This window comes from Rhinolophus sinicus, linkage group LG05 (assembly GCF_036562045.2).
Source record: "Rhinolophus sinicus isolate RSC01 linkage group LG05, ASM3656204v1, whole genome shotgun sequence".
Taxonomy (NCBI): domain Eukaryota; kingdom Metazoa; phylum Chordata; class Mammalia; order Chiroptera; family Rhinolophidae; genus Rhinolophus; species Rhinolophus sinicus.
This window is the reverse complement of record NC_133755.1, coordinates 158,161,667-158,179,826: the sequence shown is the minus strand read 5'-3', so window position 1 is coordinate 158,179,826 and position 18,160 is coordinate 158,161,667. Positions and strand designations below refer to the sequence as shown.

At 39.7% G+C, this 18,160-nt stretch overlaps 1 long non-coding RNA gene across 1 annotated transcript in view; it reads left to right on the top strand.

Moving 5' to 3' along the window:
- The first annotated feature begins 385 nt into the window (after positions 1-385).
- Positions 386-18,160, top strand: part of LOC141571716 (uncharacterized) — a 66,188-nt gene continuing 48,413 nt past the window's right edge. Inside the window, exons 1-6 of the long non-coding RNA XR_012496753.1 lie at positions 386-1,176; positions 1,682-1,729; positions 4,362-4,514; positions 4,783-4,907; positions 6,620-6,716; positions 7,995-8,073. This is a non-coding gene — a long non-coding RNA (uncharacterized LOC141571716). The remainder of the gene's footprint in view (positions 1,177-1,681; positions 1,730-4,361; positions 4,515-4,782; positions 4,908-6,619; positions 6,717-7,994; positions 8,074-18,160) is intronic.

Genomic DNA, 18,160 nt, shown 5'->3' with positions numbered 1-18,160 from the left:
AAAATTTTAAACATTAATAATTCATCTTTGGGAATCTCCCTTTTACTAGTTGTAGAAAGTAAAGGTATCAAAACATTGATTTTTTTTTCTTTCAGCAGGAAAGGGATAATTTTAAAATTAATTTTAGAATGCATGTCAGATGCACACCTTAGGAATAGAGTCTATCATCTTTCTTGTTTTTGCAATCCTACCATATCTTGTACAGCTAGTCCCAAATAGGAGGTGTTACAGCGATAGAGAGAGAGAGAGAGAGAGAGAGAGAGAGAGAGAGAGAGAGAGGAAGAGGAAGAAGAAGTGGGAGGGAGGGCGGGAGGGAGGGAGGGAGGAAGGGAAGAAAAGAGGGAGGGAAGGAGGAAGGAAGGAAAAGCTAACTAATAAATGACAATAGAATCCTGAGAACTGCACGGAAGAGATCTGGGCTGTCACATTCTCATGACTCTTCTTTAACTTTACACAAAAGAGGCCATTGTTATTTACATTTATCTTGCAAGATTCTATTGCAAGCCTGATTCTGAGTTCACTGGGGAGATACTTTTCTGATTACTGTCTCCAAGACTTCTGAGCTTGTGTTTCTCCTCAGAGACTGCACAGAGAACTCTTTGAAGTTTTTCATTTAAATCCTGTGCCCAAGGGCTATCTACATCCAAGGAACTTGATTGTGCTTCAAGGGTTGGTCAAGTGCTTGAGAGCAGTGCAGAAGATCCAGAGCTGCATGGCTTCTGACCCGAGACACAACCAGAAATCTGTTTTGCTGGCGGAGACTTGGGTTCCAAACTATAAAAATTAAATTCGTTAGCTGATGCCACCTGCTCTGGTAGGTTTTGGTGAAATGGGCATGCCCAAGACATAATCGTTGCCCTAGACAAACACATCTTTTTATTGGGGTGATCGACAGAAGATGGGGGAAGAAATGAAAAGGGTTAGCTGTTGGTGGAATATCAAAGTAGCCTAACTTACAATTCTAAATTAGAACACTAATTATTTGCACTAAATATTAATATTTACCAGGTACCAGATCAGTGTTTGGTCTGGGCTGAAATGCTGTCAAAAAGATAAAACCTCACAGGGAATAACAAAACATATGCCCCATTTAGGCTCAGCACCATCAAGTGCCCGAGAGGAGGGCTGAACTGACCTTGCTCATTTGAGTACCTACAAATAAAAAGAGTCCCAGAGGTGAGTCCTGCACAGACCCATGCTGAGTATAATCATAGGCTCTGTTCTGTGAACCAAGGCAGGGAGACATGATCATCCTGTGCAATGCTTTGATTTTTAGGGCATTTCTAGAGCAATGTACTCAGTACTGGCCTATCATTTTTAGGACTTTGGCAAAGTAGACAGTCTGGAATGAGCATGGTGATCTAGCCTTAGGGAAAAGACTGGGTGTTGGGATGGGGAGACCCCAGGCCTGCCTCTGTGCAGATCTCTGGATGATGCACCTGGCACAGCAGGGAGCTCATGCCATTAGACAGAGCACTGAGATTGGGGGGCTGTTTATAAGGGTGTTGCACAAAGTGTGCCTGCACTGACAGGGAGATGATTTCTAAGTCTCCTTCCCGCCCAAAGCTCTATAATGAAAAAATCTTAATTAACCAGTGAGTTAATTCATTTATTATTTGTGCATTCTTTACAATGCGTAACCATGTCTGTTCAATTATTTTCCTATTTCTTATTCCTCTAGATGTCTCTGGGTTTTTGGGTCCTTTAATGTTGCTATTGCTTCTCTCAGGTAAGGATCCTTTTCCCTCTATAGCAGTGTGTGTGTGTGTGTGTGTGTCTCCATTTCTTTTTTCTGCTCGTATAGTGAGCCTCCCCTGGATTTAGTATTCAAAGTAATTTTACGACATTACATATTCCTCGATACAGGGAAGTATCATAGCGCCAGCTTCCTTTTCTGTTTTTATATGCACATTGTGATCTTGAAAACTCCTCCCCTCCACCCCCCCCCCCCCCCCCCGCTTTTTTAAACCTCTGTGTCTTTTACATTCAGGGCATCATTTTCACCTCTTATAATCATGTCATCCTGTATCTAATTGCCAGGTGAGTCTTCTTCAAACACAGTTCTGATCGTTTTCTTTCGTTTCCTGGAAATCTTCAATGCTTTTCAATTGCTTACAGGAACAAGCTCAGACTCCTAATTCTGGCATTTATGGGATCATCTAATCATGTCTCAACTTCCCTTTCCTGCCTTATCGCATACCATTCTCCTAAAAAGTCTTACTCAGGTTAAGTTGATCTTCCTGGTGCTTCCAAGCACATGGCATTTCATTTTTTTCTTGTTAAATAAAAAACTCAACATGTTATCTCCCTCCATTTTTTTTGTGCTTGCTCCATTTTTTCCATCATCCCTGAATGTTATCCAAATGCTGATAATTTTGCCAGATGCAGCTCAAGAAACCCTGTCTCCCTCAAGCCCTCTCTGCCCCCTGCCTGAAGCACTGGTTCTCAGGCAGTTAGGGTCCATTTCACCCAGGGACATGTTCGTGTTCATCTGTTTTTTGATCAGCATGACTATTTACTTTTTATAGTTGTTATTTATATTTGTATATTTTCCTGCCAATTTTCCACAATAACAAATCAGAATGTAGAGTCAAACACTTCTCTCTATCCCTCAGTATATAAAATGCCCTGTGTTTAACAGAACTCAGCAAATACCTGATTTTCTCCTTGTGGCTGAATTCTAGAGCTGGTGGGAGACTTGGAGAGATGATGGGTTGGTTGATTTGACTAATGGAGTCTGAAGTAAAGGACATTTTAAACCTTTGAGCCTAGCTATGTACTCAAAATAACAAATTTTGAGTAAGTGGCTTTTATTGGTACATAGTATTGAAGCTGATTTGTAAAGAAAGACGTATAACATGGATGAGCAGTTTGATGCAAAAATAAATCTAAACCATGGCTAAAATTAAGCTGGGGAGAAATCATTCCACAGTCTGTTGGTCTTGTCAAAGTTTAAAGGCTCAGCTTCTGATTAAAACTAATGCTCCTGATTTTGGTATTCAGTGAAGTCCCAGGCTGACAATTCATTCATCATGATTTATACTGAGAGTGCCAAAAAAAGTGTATACACATTTTAAGAAAGGAAAAAAACTATTAAAATTGTAATAATATATACTGATAACAAAAGATGAATATAAGTCAGGTTTGACTTCTGCAATTACAAGAGGTGCTCAAAGTTACCATCAGTGTCCAGACACTTCTGATTACGGCGAACTACTGCTTGAGCAACGTTGACTAGTATCCACGTTATTAATTTTTTTGGCACCCCTGGTATTTACCACACGCAGAACCACAACACGCCAGCAGGTGGCACTGCTTCTCTACAGAAATTTTCTGGGATCCAATCAATAACTTTCCTACTTCTCATTTGTATTGCTCCTGTAAAGGCTTGGCCCTGAAAAGCAATTTGAATATTTCACATTGGTGGAAATAAAAATTGATTACATTTATGATATATTCTTTTTTAGACAAGGGATTTACAAACGCCAGTTTTTTTTTTTGTTTGTTTGTTTGTTTGTTTTTAATGGCTTTTATTTTCACCTTTCTGACCTTGAAAGACCAGGTTCCTCATTATTATCCTTGAGCTCTACACACATTGAGAGGCTCTTGCAGATCTTATAATCAGCTGAGATGGAGAGAACTTGAGTAGGCGAGGCTCACCTTTTGTTTCTCCAGATGAGGATCTTATAGCCCAGGTCCCTGGCCAACGTCATTTGTCAAGTCAAGGGCAGAGGCAGGAGTGAGACCCAGATCTCCTATCAGTCGCCTTCACTGTTCCATCCTGTCTTGGCCTTTAACATGCCATTAACATCAGGAATGCTGTGCCACAACTGAAATGTGACAAATACCAATATTGATTTCAGTTTGAGAAGCTGCCAGCAGGAGCCCCAAAGTAGGAGTGTGTGTGTGTGTGTGTGTGTGTGTGTGTGTGTGTCTGTATGTGTGTGTGTAGAACAAGGATTTTGTACAATTACAATTGTCTTTGTCTCATCTGACTGGTGGTAAGGCCTCTCAACAGGTATTTTTTGAATGAATGAAGGATGCAAGGAAATGAAGAAAGAGAGGGAGAAGGAAGAGAGGGAAGGAGAAACAGGGGAAGGAAGGGAGGAAAGATGAAGGGAAGGGAAAAATAACTGAAAAAGAGAAAGAGAGGGAGGAGGAGGAAAGGGAGGGAGGGAGGAAGTCCAGTGAACCTGTAGCAACTCTCGTCATCAGTGTCATCTGGTAGGTCCTGAGCTGCTTCAACCTGGTTTAGAGCACTCTTAGAAATAAGATGTAGAATATTTTCTTGCCAGCTGAGTTATATTTTCTTGCCAGCTGAATTATTTTATTAGCTCTCATTTCATTCTGTTTTGACTCAGACAATACATTAGAAGGTGAATTTGGCGGCTCGTTTATCTCGGTGAAGATAAATCTTGACCTGCCACTTGTGTCAAGTCTGGCAGCAGTGAGCTGGCATCAGGAAGCTGCCTGCATTCTCCCTGTGACACCATGGAAACTGCCCATTCATGAAGGTAGATGGAACAAGGAAGTTTTTGGGAACAAGTCCATTTTCAAAGTCAGAAAAATTCCAGGAAATCCAAACACATGGTTTTATTAGATTCATGTCTCGAATGAGAATTATCCTAAGTGGAAGCAGAGCCTCGAGCCTCAAGACAGGAAGTACATCTTCTCCTATTTCTGACTCAAACATAAATTATCAGATTTTCTTTCTTATGATAGATCTAACTCTAGAGGCAAAGCCTAAATGTCCTGAGTTTTATTTCTGTGATTTTCCTTTAGATCCTGTCCCTTCATGAAGCAATGTCTTATGCTGTGGATCTCATTTGACCTAATTAGATATCAAAACTCACCTGTCCCATGTCCCATTCAAAACCTTGCTAATTGACCAAATAAATTGATTTGAGGTAAGAATTCTTATCTTAGAGAACACATTTGATTTTTTTAACAGAGGCCTCCTGGAAACATAATGCTTTAGCTCAAGAGTTACATCTATTTTGTCAGTGGAGATTTCTGGCATTATATTATGTTGTGAGGGAGGTGGGTTTGAATCACTTTTCTACTCCATTTGGTTGCCTGCCAGTCATACCACCTGGGCCGCCATATGTTCTTGCAAATGCATGAAGAGGTTGTAGAAGGCAGTCATTCATTTAGCAAATGTGATTGAGGACCTGCTAGGTGCCAGGCACTACGTTGTCAGGCCTGAGGCACAGAGATTATGTGGCGGTACCTTTAGGGAAAGGCCAGGCAAGGGTTTTGGTGATTACAAGGCACAGTGCTGAGTACTGGAGGCAGGGAGACAAATGGATGGGCTTCAGGGTTGGTAAAGAGGTAGGATTCAGCAAACGGCAGCTGTTCCATGCTGGTGGAGAGGGAGAGGAAACAATCCAGGGTGAGTTCCAGTTTTATTTTGGAAACCAGGCAGGTAGAATGAAGAGTATTAGGTAGGATAGTCACAGGGGGAATCATGGTTACACAATAGTGTGTGTGTGTGTGTGTGTGTGTGTGTGTGTGTGTGTGTGTGAGAAAACGTGAGTATGTGGGGGGATGGGGATGGTATATTTTCAGTTTAGGGGATGAATGACTTGAGCCTAAGGGAAGGCGGTCCTCCCTGGTACCAACTAAGAGTACAGTACACGTCATACTCTTTATCATAATCATAACCCTTAAGTTGTTAAAAGGCCATGCTTGGTTTTCTCTTCACCCTATATGGGGCAGATATGCACAGTTCTTGCATTTCAAGCTCTTGTGACTAAGGAAAACCATGCAAATAGAACCACAGAGCAACTGAACACATATCCAGCCCAAACACAGAGTAACAGGAAACATGGGAGAGGTCCTGTGAGAGGTCTCCCCTGCCATCCGCATCACCCAACACTGTGCCAGGGCTTGCGAACAGGCTGTCATCCTTCTCACAGGACACTCAGACTTCTCAGTGGCTAGAGAATAACATCACTTGCTTTGTCATGTACACACATCTATAAACAGAACTTTTTAGCAGACCCTAATGCATTTTTGACCAAACAGTTTGTCAGAGCTGATGGTCATTTGGGAGATGATAGAACTGGGCTTGAAGGTGTCTGTGGCACCATTAGAACTTCCTTCTGGCTCCATTTGCCCTTCTCTGAGCCATGCATCTAGTAGCCATAAACTTATAAGATAGTCCACTAGTCAATCTAAAAAAGATAGTCAATCTGAAAAAATAGCTAGAAAATTGAGTACTCGGTGTGCCCCACATGGCTTTGTATTTGGCTTTGGGCAGTGGAGAAGCTCACTGAGTTTTTTAGTTGTTCTGTAATGCTCTTGGTATGGAGTGCATTAAACATGAGTCAGAGCGATAAGCCTCTTTAAGGATCTCTCTGGAAACTCACTCTGGGACTCACTCATTAATGATGGTAAAGAAGCCAAAGTAAAAATGCCAAGGTCCTGCTCCTTTTGTAGAGTCTATACCTTTGGCAGAAAGAATGCTATGTGTTACTTAGAAGGAATTTATAATAATGATGAGTATTTGTAGTTGAATCAAATATAGTAAAATCAAGTGTCTTTGAAGCTATTCCATGAGAAAAGGGTTAGGTTATTTCATACGTTTGGGAAACCCTCATTGTTTTCTCTTCCTTAGGGAGCATCACTGACATCTGAAGGGTTCTGAGAACTTTTGCAGTAAAGTACTCCATGGAGGACTTCAGGTTAAATGAAAAAATAAAAAAGGTCCACTGGTGAGTGTTTCAGTTATCTGCTCTGAGAGTGCATATTACAATCTTTCTCTTCTATCTCCTCTACAAAACCTTTAGTAAAAGCAACAATGCATTTAAATACTTTGAGATGAAAAGGGTGAGTTAATGTTTTGGTATGAATGTGAAGAGTTGCTGGGAGATGGTAAAAGGAAAAAAAAAGCTGGCTTTGGGGGACAGTTGACAAGTGGGTTCCATAGACAATATAGAGCAAAAAGCGGGGTAAATAGTGGACCAGTGGACCAGTGGACAAGGGTGGCTGTTGGATCTGTGGACATCTGTCTCTGTGGACATCTGTCTCTGTGGATAACAGAAATAATGAGAATTCAGACCTGGGAACTTACATACATTTCCTCTTTATTTGAAGCCAAGTGCAATTTTCCCGCTTTCCTCAACCATTCCTATTTCCAGCTTTAAAGATTCCTGAAATTCTTGCCATTCTAGTACCATTTTTCAGTAACAGCATTGTCTCCAGAGACTTCCTGTTCCCTGGGAGATTGATATAGTTACAAATGGAAAGAATCAAATTGCTTATAATTTCTAATTTGTCAGATAATTTGCCTATAATACTTGAAAGCAGAAAACATGGACTCAAAGATAGGAACCAAGCAATGATGCATTTTGAGTGGGTGAGGTAGACCAGGGCAAAAATGTCCTTCCTGGAAGAAGCTATGGCCTGGGTGGTGCAGGAGAAAAATAAATAAATATTAATTGTTATTTGCTGAATTGTATCCCCCTCCAAATTCATATATCGAAGTCCTAACCCTCAGTACCCCAAAATGTAACCGTATTTGGAGATAGGGTCTTTAACAAGGTGACTAAGTTAAAATTAAGTCATTAAGGTGGGTCCTAATCCAATATGACTGGTGTCTTTCTAAGAAGCGATTAGAATGTGGACAGGACAGAGGCAAGACCATGGGGAGACACGGGGAGAAGGCAGCCATCTACAAGCCAAGGAGAGAAGCCTCAGAAGAAACCAACCCTGCTGACACCTTAATCTTGGACTTCTAGACTCTAGAACTGTGAGGAAAAAAAGTTTCTGTTGTTTAAGCCACCCAGTGTGTGGATTTTGCTCTGGCAGCCCCAGCAAGCTCAAACACTAACCAAAACCTGAGTGGCAGTATCGCTTATTATGTAGAGATTCTTTGGGCCAGAATTGGTTGCTAGTCTAATTTTACTGAGTATAATTAAGGCAAGGACATTGTAACAACTTTTATGATCTTAAAATTCATTTTTTTTTTTTTTAAATCTCCGTGTCTGTAGGAGGAAAGTGGAAGATGAAGTGCCTTTTCAGTAAGTGCTGCGGAGTGCTGGACTACAGACTTTGTCCTTCACATTCAAGGTAAGTGATTCTTAATTGTCTGGCGTATTGCTCATTTGTTGGTCTCTAAAGTAGTTGGGATGACATTGGTGTTCTGCATCAAAAGAAGGTTATGTCTTAGCTTCATTTTCCCTGCTGAAGATGATTCTAGAACATATTTATACCATTCTTTATTCTGCACTTTTAAATCTGTATGGTTTTTCTAAGTATTAGATTGGTGCAAAAGTCATTACGACTTAAAAGGTTAAAAACAATGGCTAAAACCACAATTACTTTTGCACCAACCTAATAAAATATGAAAAATGCTTTGCAATTTGAATTCTATTTGAAATTATAGCCACGGCAGTCTAACCTCCTCCAAATTCCTTCTTTCTCTCTCACAGTCCTCCTTTTCATCAGATTAAAAAAAAGAAAACTTCCACTTTTTTCAAAACATGTGACTGCATAGCTAAGGGATTCAATTCCCTACTTGCTCTTGGGGCTTCCTGGAGGTAGAAGAAAGAATGCAGAATGGAGGGAAAGGAGAGCCTGGGTGGATTATTCTCCATTGCCTCCGTTCCCCAGCTCCGTCCTCTGCCCCAGCATGCTCTGCTCTGAGACCTGGGAGCTGACCTCAATGGACTGTGTCACATGAGCTCTTGCCCTCTGCTTTCTCGTGGACCTGGCCAATGGGAAGCCCTAGTAAGGAGGAAGGGAGGCATAGAGAGAGAGCTGGGTATTTATCTCCCCCTACCCTTACATGCTTTGCCACAGCTCTGGAAGTTTCTGTACCTGTGGCTAGGGTTCCTGTTGGTTGACTCCAGGAAGGTCCCTCCCTTTGGCCCTTTAGGCTTAGGGGTAGTAATGGCTCCTGTGGCTTCTGTTGCTAGTCCCTAAGTGCTTCCCCTGTCCTTGTTATTTCCTTCAACTCTATCCACTGCTCTGCAAATAGTCTTTTCATGAAACTGTTCTCAGGTAAACCTTTGAGTATGCAAATGCTGGGACCTTGATTCATACAGACTCATGGTTTGGAAGACAATGACTTTCTTATGTTGGATACCTTGAAGCAGCATCATGTATTCTGGCCAACGTTGGTTTCCTTTCTCCTTCTGCATACTTTATGGAGAGGGAATATAGTATAGGTCACCATCACTAATCTCCAAGTGAACTCTTGTACCCTTTTAATCATGCACGCAGATGAATTCTGGTGGTTTTTCACCAGACACACAGCTGGGAAGAAGTGGGGATGAAGTCCCCTCTGTGTAGTAATAACAGAGGTATACATATCCAATGGTGCACTGAACGTTTAAAAAACTGGTTTCTCAGGGAGAGGGAAGCCCTGATTTGTGGCATTTACCATTTTCCCTGGTATAAATATTTTCACCATTGTCAACTTCAAACCACCAGTGACATCACTGACCATAAATTGGGAAGAGATGCTACCTAACCATCACCTCTTGAGAGCTGGTATAAGCCAGTTGCAGCTGTTTAAATCTAGCTATAGACGGATTGGGATGAACACTTTTATATTATAGTGGGAATTTAATAGGTTAAAACATTATAGTAGTTTGTCGGGAAAGTCATTGTGCGACAAAATAGGGGTGTTAATTAATTAGCAGGTGAATGTAAATAGGAAGCACAGGTGTGTTTATGTTCTCAGTGGAGGGTACAACTGCTGTTCAGTCTTTCCAGGTTTCAAATGCAAATTGACGTAAATCTTGTGATTCTAGGATCCTGGTACATTGCCACAGTCTCTAAAATACTGGATGTGCTGGTGTATCACTGCAAATAAAGCTTTAGATAATAGCTTGAGGGCTTACTTTTCTTCTTTCTCAATTCAGTTTTATGTTTAATTAGCAAGGGGAGGGGGTAAAAATTATATAAAAATGATAGAACAACTGACACAGTCTCATTTGGTGTTCTCTCAATGTATTACTGAAATGGGACCAAAATTATATAGCTGGATCTCGGAATCCAGAATCCAGGAGGCAGCCCTTAAAGCTTGAAAGAACAAAGTTTAAAGAGAACAAGAAGTATAATAGTAAATAACAGGTATGAAACCTACAGTACTTCTATTATAACACCCTAATGTGGGCCATGATGAAAATAGAAATAGGTTCCAAAGTGTTTAGAGAAATTTTGGTTAATACTAAACCTCTTGAAGTGAAATAAGTGCCACTATGATCCCCCATATATTATATTACTAAGTGAAACTGTCAAAAATCCAGTGAAGGACTGGATAGACCATTGGAAATTTATTCCAATATTTTTAAACTTACATACAAGTTGAGTTTCTACAATTACATGCAATTTAGAGTCCACGAGTAGTGTTCCGAGGATGGGACGCTAGGAGCACTCAACATCTGTGCAGCAATATAGAAGTCCATTGTCTGTAGAGAATTTAAAAACAATAATAAAACTGACTACAGGTCAGCCTGCTTTTAATCATCTCCATGTGCTAGCAATTTTAAACAATGTCAGTGATGAAACGCTCCTCAAAAAAAAAAAAAAAATTGTGGTTGGGTTAAATTCCAAACAATATTTATCATTACTACAAAATTTTTATTACACACATACACACACACACACACACACACACACACACACACTCCAAATTTGCTGGTATTTATTACTTGTCCTTTATTAAACATTGTTCTCTACATACAAGTTAATTTGAAGAATTCCCAGCTATCTCGTTGGCCCCTAACACATGTGGATTTAACTACACACATTGGTGTCTAGTGTAAGTTCCTAACGGTTGGAAGTGTTCTAGTTCACTTCCGACAAAGTCTATGTCTCCATACCTTAGGGGATTACACACTCCTGCATTTAAGTCACAGATATGAGATAAACAATGGTAGTACAATTTAAATTCCTACTGATATAGGTTTCTGAATTTGGCTAATATCTGATGCTATGTTGCAGGTGTTAAATAACTGGGTATATACGCTACGTAAATATGCTAGGTTTAGAGAGACTTGTACCAGTTATATGAGAACCACCCATTATGCCTGCCTTATTAAAGAATGTTTTATACATTCTTTAAAAGGAAGTCATTTGTAATAAGCATTAAGATCCTCCTCTAAAGGATGCTGGTATAATGGACTTTAGTTGCACAGAAATAGAAATGTTACCTGCTCCCAGAAGCCTTGCAGGAAGAGTCCAGTGTACTCAAGTGCCCTCTCCCTCACACAGTGTTCACCGAGGGCTGAATGTCCCTGGAACACTGTAAACCCATTGTTACAAAATCAGAGGCTAAGAGAAAAAGAAACATAAGTAAACATCCTTCGTCGCCAGCTGCTGAGCAGCACACATGCGTGCATGTGTACACACACACACACACACACACACACACACACACACACACACACACACAGAGTCATATTTTGGTAAGACAGCACCTTCTCCTCCCTCAACAGTATTGTTACCTGAGGTGAACTCTGCCCATCCGTAATTCACACATGAGTGACATGAGGAATCAGACCATTTCCTCCCTGAAACTAGTCATCAATCCTCAATATTGTTTGCTGCAAAACATAATACTTGGAGATAGAATTTTCCTTAGAATCTCTTACCAGCAACCAATAAAATGGGAGTGTTGCTATTATCGTATTTCAAATTTGCCTACGCAATCTGCTATCATATATTTTTAAATGGAAATCACTTTTCATGTTCTAGGTGAGGGCAGGCAATGGTGCAACGCTGTTTAGTTACTGGAAAAAATGTTTGTTGTGCTGAAAAGCATTTTTCATAACAAAATATTGCATATTCACAAAAGTTTACAATCAGGACTTAATTTAAAACATTTTATGTGTTCTTTTTTTGGAAGAACATTTGTTTCTACGGCAGTATATTGAATTCTTAGTACTAGTTGAGGCAGTTTCCCTGAGTCCCTAACTTAATATCCTTTAATTTAATTAATATGGAATCTCTATTATTTTCTTATAAAACTTAAATCTGTCAGAGGTTGGTAACATCTCTTGAATGATAGTGCTTAAGGCAAAAATAATTTTTGGGTGCGTGAGATTACTTTTTAAAGCAGGGGGTAGAAGACAGGAACATTTCTCATAGGTTTCAGGGAATATAATCCCCATTTCTCTAGTTTCTTTCCCCAAGCAATCTCTGAATGTAAATTTAGAAGTTCAGGCTTAAACTAAGTAATTTTTAAAAAGAGAATTATAATATAGATCAGGGCATCCAAGAAAAATCCGAATTCACACAACTTGACCACAGGTAAATGTGTCATGTTAAGGTGATCAAATATGCTTTTCTGGGTCCAATTTAGTTCTTTATTTATATCCTTTATGGTACTGATGATAATGGATCAAAAATTGCTCAGGTATTGGGACAACCTGCTATACTGGTTTAAGTAGAACTGATAACTAATCTGACTGTTTAAAGAAGCAATCACTCTGCAGATTGGTATCTGTGGGGATAATAAACTTGAGAAATCAACATGGATATTCTTGTTTTCTTCTTGTGAACATTCCCCAGTTGGGCTGGGAGATCTGGGGAATTTGCAGAACTGTACCTGAAAACAAAGACAGCAAGTTCTAAACCTTCTAAACTGAAAACACTAAAGGTCCGAGGGCAAGACAGAAAGATATTCGAAGTAGACTGTCCTGTTGACTTCCAGAACTGTTTCTTTTCCCCTGTCTCCTTCAGACAGGAGAAATACCTCCAAAGCTGGGGTGGGAGTGAGAAGAGAGTTTGGAAATGTAAAGGTGGGGTGGGAATTGACATATGATGGAATCCTCTTTTCTATTTGGGGTTCTAAAAATCAAGAGGATCTGTGCCTTGCTTCCTGGTTAAATCCTGAGGACTTGGAATTTGCCCCATGGCCTCACAAATTGGCTGCCATCCACAGAAATGGTAGCAGGAGGGTCAATCTAATATGGAGAAGCTGCCAAGATTCCTGGAGACTCAGAGTGGGTGGGTGGACATTTGGAAGTTTCTGACGCACTTGGGTAGCTCCATAGCAGTGAATAAAAGCACAGTTCGAACCCAAATTCTTGACCCTTGTCTTAACAAAGTTTATAAAATAAGTTATTGATGCAATTGTGATCAAACTTCTCTCTCCTGCTTCATTCTCCAAGGCTCATGCAGTGCATGCGAACTTTTCATGCCTCTCTGACAGTTAACTAACACGTGATGGAGAAACAATAAAAAAAATGGAATATGCTTATTTTTGATGTGTAATAAACCCTCACCGAGCACACAGTGTCAGGAGTTTCCTGTTTATTTATCACAGATATGTCATTGTTCTCTAAGACCTTGTGGGAAGTTCATGGTGTTTCTGGGTTGTTACCATAAAATACAATATTACTAGTGTGCAAGAAATGAAAGCTTAAAATTCTCCTTTTCAGATTGTATAAGGGTAAAACCTAAAATGTTCTGTAGAACTTACAGCTTTAATAATTGTAAATGGGATTTTTTTTTCTGCTTTCTGTGATTTTTCCTCATTTCCTTATATGTGTTTTCCACACATATAAATTAGAGACTCTAGATCAAGACTGTCCAATAGAAACTTCTGCACTGATGGACATGTTCTATATGCTGTCCAAGACAACACCCACTAGCCACATGTCACTATTAAATACTTAAAATGTGGCTAGCGGGCCTGAAAACTACTACATTTTAGATTTAGTTTGTTTTAATTTAATTCAGTTTTAACTTGAATAGCCACATGTGGCTAGCATCAACCATAATTGAATAGTACAGAGCTAAACTCTTAATTCATTTTTCCCTCCAGTTTATGTAGAAAATAATTCATGAAATATCCATAACAGGAATAAAGCTGCATAACTTTTATATGACATGTATCACCTCCATTGCTCAGTTAACATTGGCTTTCTTCTGGCTTTATTGGTTATCATTTTTATATACAAATGCTTTCACTTCTCAATAATCTATGCATTCCTTGAGGAAAGCTACTGTTAATTAGATTTTTTTGTATATTTGAGCATCTACCACAGAACCCTACAGCCAATAGTAGGCATCAATAGATACTGATTGAATTATAATCTAACTATAAAGTAATGACACTGATATTATAAATATACCTAAATACACACATCCATACCCAATATGTATAATTAATCCTCACTCTCAGATTCTGTAATTTTTAATTCACCTACTCACTAAAATTTATTTGTAACTCCCAAATCAACATTCACCATGTTTTCACTCTCAGTTATGGACATGCACAGAGTGGTGACAAAATTGAATCAGCCAGCACGTGTGTTCCCAGCTGAGGGTGATCACGGTGACACTCTGCTTTCTTGTTTCAGCTGTCGTGCTTTAAACAAGTGTCCTTTGCACAGTCTGTTTATTGACCCACTTTTTCCATTTTTGTGCTTTTCATCGGTAATTTCACTGTTTAAAACAGTCCCCAAGCTTAGTGCTGAAGTGCTGTCTAGTGTTTTAAAGTACAAGAAGGAGAAAATCCATGTGTTAGATAAGCTTTTTCAGCCACGGATGATAGTGCAGTTAGCTGTGAGTTCAGTGTTAATAAGTCAACAATCTATATTACATAAGCCATCTTTAAACAGATACAGACATACATCAAGGTTACATACAGATAAGTTAATGAAACTGTGATGAGAGGCTTGCAAGAACCCAACCCTGTGTATGCCCTGTGTTTCTGCTTAGGAGTTGTTCTCCAGTATTTCCTATTTCAGTGTTCAGAGTGACTTTATAGAACATCACTACCATGAATAATGAGAATCGATGGCATACGCTTGTGTGTGTGTGTGTGTGTGAGAGAGAGAGAGAGAGAGAGAGAGAGAGAGAGAGAGAATAATAAACTTGTTCCATATACCCCACAGATTTTTTTGGTGTGTATATGTATCTGTCTCTCTCTCTTTCTCTCTCTCTCTCTCTTTCTCTCTCTCTCTCTCTCACACACACACACACACACACACACACACACACACACACAATCTGTGGGATATATGGACTATGTTCATCACTTTACAAGTCCATAAATATTATTCTGAGGCAGGAAAAGGACTGATTTTAGTAGGTGATTTGTAATGACACTGAAGTGAGGAGAGATTCTAATGGAAGATACGTCACCATTTCTATTGGCCTTGTGATCATTGCTACAGATTACATTTGTATGTTCCTTCATTCATCCCTCCTTCCTGTTCTTGGGGCTCTAGCTCTGCACACTTGTTCTTTTCCCTTAGACTGTGTGATGGTGAACAAGTTGAAAGACAGCTTCACAGTGCGTACTGACCACAGAAGCATGGTCAGCCTTCCATAGTTAAGGTTTATCCCAGTGAGGGTTATAGCAAAACTGAACACATCTTTCCCAACAGTGTGCCCACCCTGTTTATACTGCCATTGGGAGAAGTAGGACTTGCCTGCTCTTCTCTCAGTAATCTCATTGTTGGTTGTGCTGGTTGATAGAAGCAGAGCTGAGGACCCAGCAGTCTTCAGTTCTGTGCTAACTCAGCATCAAGGACAGGGAAACCAGGTTCCTTGGAATAAACCATGTTGTCATTTCCATTTGCCCCAGAACACCTCATCTTTGAAAAGAGATCATAAATTAAGATTCTGAGAATCAAAGAACTGGAAATCTATAAGAAGCTATGTAACTTTCGCAGAGAACAAAATAGCTATTTTCCCATCACAGTGTTAAGTAACCTGTGTTAAATTAAAAATAAATTTAGATGGAAGGTTGCTGCTTCTTATAGAGCAACAACCTTGGTCAATTTATGGTACGGTCAATTTTAACCAAAATTAACTCCCAGTCTCAGGTAAACCAAACTTAAAAATTATCTTTCATTTGCACAAACATAAAATTTACTAGCTCTGAAGACTTTCTAGAAAATCAACTCATTCTCTTAATTGCAAGAATTAAAAACAAGAAACTAGCATTCTTTACCCTCACAGAGTGCATTTATCAACACATACTGAGCATGAATGGTTACATTTTTTTGAGCAGATTTAAAGTGAACTAATTTTAATGCTCTTGTCTCAGATTTGAGAGGCAGTCACTATATGTACCCTTAGCATTCATTTGACTGGAAATCAACAATCTGCCAGGATTGTAAGCAGCTGCCATTTCATTTGTATCTACTAACCATATTTTATTTACTGACGGAATTTTTTTCTTTTAAAAACGCATATATCTATTTTACTCGTGACTTGTTTTTATTTTTGGAGGGCATCTGCTGCTTTGTTTAAATCTGGAAAAAATTTCAAAAGTCAGTTGTCAAAATTTGTCAGCCGCCCTCATTCTCCCTTCTGTTTTTCTGCCTTCCTCAACATTTTTGAAACTGGGTAAGCATTGAACCAGACTCCTCAGGTGGAAGGTTCTGGGTCATTCAGCTAAATGTGGAATTTACCAAGAAGTGAATGAAGCTTAAACTTCAGGGCCTGTCACTTAGATGGACTCTTTCCAAGGCTGTGAATGTCCCCAAACATGTGTACAGTTGAATTGGTATATTGCTGAAGAATTTTGTAATTTCATTTTTATTTTCTTGAAAAGCACATCCACCTGGACCCATGGCATGGTCTAAGCTGCAAGTCCCACAAAATCTGAATGCATCTCTACCCCAGTGGCTAAGTGGGAGGTGTCCAGACCTGTGGGTGACTTTTCTTCCTGTAGGCAGCTAACCTGGGAAGCCGAGGTGGTCATACCTTCTCTTTCTGTTGCTGCTTTCTCAGCAGCTGGGTTGGATTGACAGGCCTATCATGCTCAAATTGAACCCTGTAATAGTTATTAACAATATTTTTTGTTTCCTCTGTGTAGTATTTGGGGTTCTCCAGCAAAATTCATATATATACATGAATTGGCTCATGCTGTTTATGGAGGCTGGCAAGCCCAAAATCTGCAGAGGTAATATCCCAGCTTACAGGCCATCAGGCAGGAGAATTCTCTTTTACTTGGGGGAGGATTACATTTTTATTCTATTCAGTCCCTCAGCTGATTGGATGAGACCACCCACATTATGGAGGGCAAATGGCTTTGCTCATTATACTGATTTAAATATTAATTTCATTCCAGCATCCTCAGAGAAACACCCAGAATGAGGTCTGACTAAATATCTGGGTACCCTGTGGCCTAGTCAAGTTGAGACATAAAATTAACCATCACACTCTGTCAACTGAGTGTGCTGTGTTTTCCATGACTGGCCTGTTAATACTTGGGTTCAGAATAATCCATTAAAACAAACAAACAAAAAAAACTATATATGCAATTCTATTTTAGCAAGCATTATTTGCAAAGTTGTGTGCCTTATGAGCATAAGGTAGGGAATCCAGGGGAAAAATAGAGTCTTGTCTTTGAGGACGTAGGTGTAACCCTGCGACAAACCTACTCATTGAAACAAGTCAAGGAGAATTCAAAGGCGAGACAATGATTTATGCAGCTCAATGCAGAGATTCCAAGAGGTCTTAGCAGGAGGAAGAGCTCTTTCCAGAGAGGAATACTCAAGAAAGACTTCAGGTGATACTTGAAGCTGAATTAAAAAACAAACAGCAGTTGACTTGATGGGGACCAGGAAGCGGGAATTCCTGTTAGACAAGAACATTTGTAGATCTGTCCAAAGCATCTGATGGTGGCTCGGTTAGTTGAAGAGGTGGGGCCCTGTTGGGCTGGAGAAGCTACTAAAAACCAGAGATGGGCCGTGGATTGGCAAAACAGGCTCAGTGTAGTTCCTGTGAGGTTTTGAATTGAGGAGTGGCCTCTCACAACAGAGAACTGATGGACTCCGAGGCCTTCTACATGAAATAAGAGCTTTGTGCAATAAACAGAATTTTCATTGCAGTATGCTTTGCCTTCTTAAAAACCTAAGAGCATTGTTCTTCCTTATAGTTAGCCTACACCTGTCTTTGAAAATTATGAATCTTTTTTCTGAGGCTAATTGAGAATTTGCCACATAGAAAGGTATGTGACCTGAAAATGCTTATGAACCTTACTTATATCATGCCTCATGTTGTCTATAATAACTACAGAATTACAATTTTAATTCTTTTCCCTGTGTCGGGGGGTTCAAACTCTGCCTCAGGAGTAACTCTGGGGGAGAAGAAGAGAAGAATCTTGTTTCACATGATGGGTTTCTGTCTAAAAAGTTATTGGAAGAAAGAGATGCCCTAATTTTTTTTTAGATGAAAACCA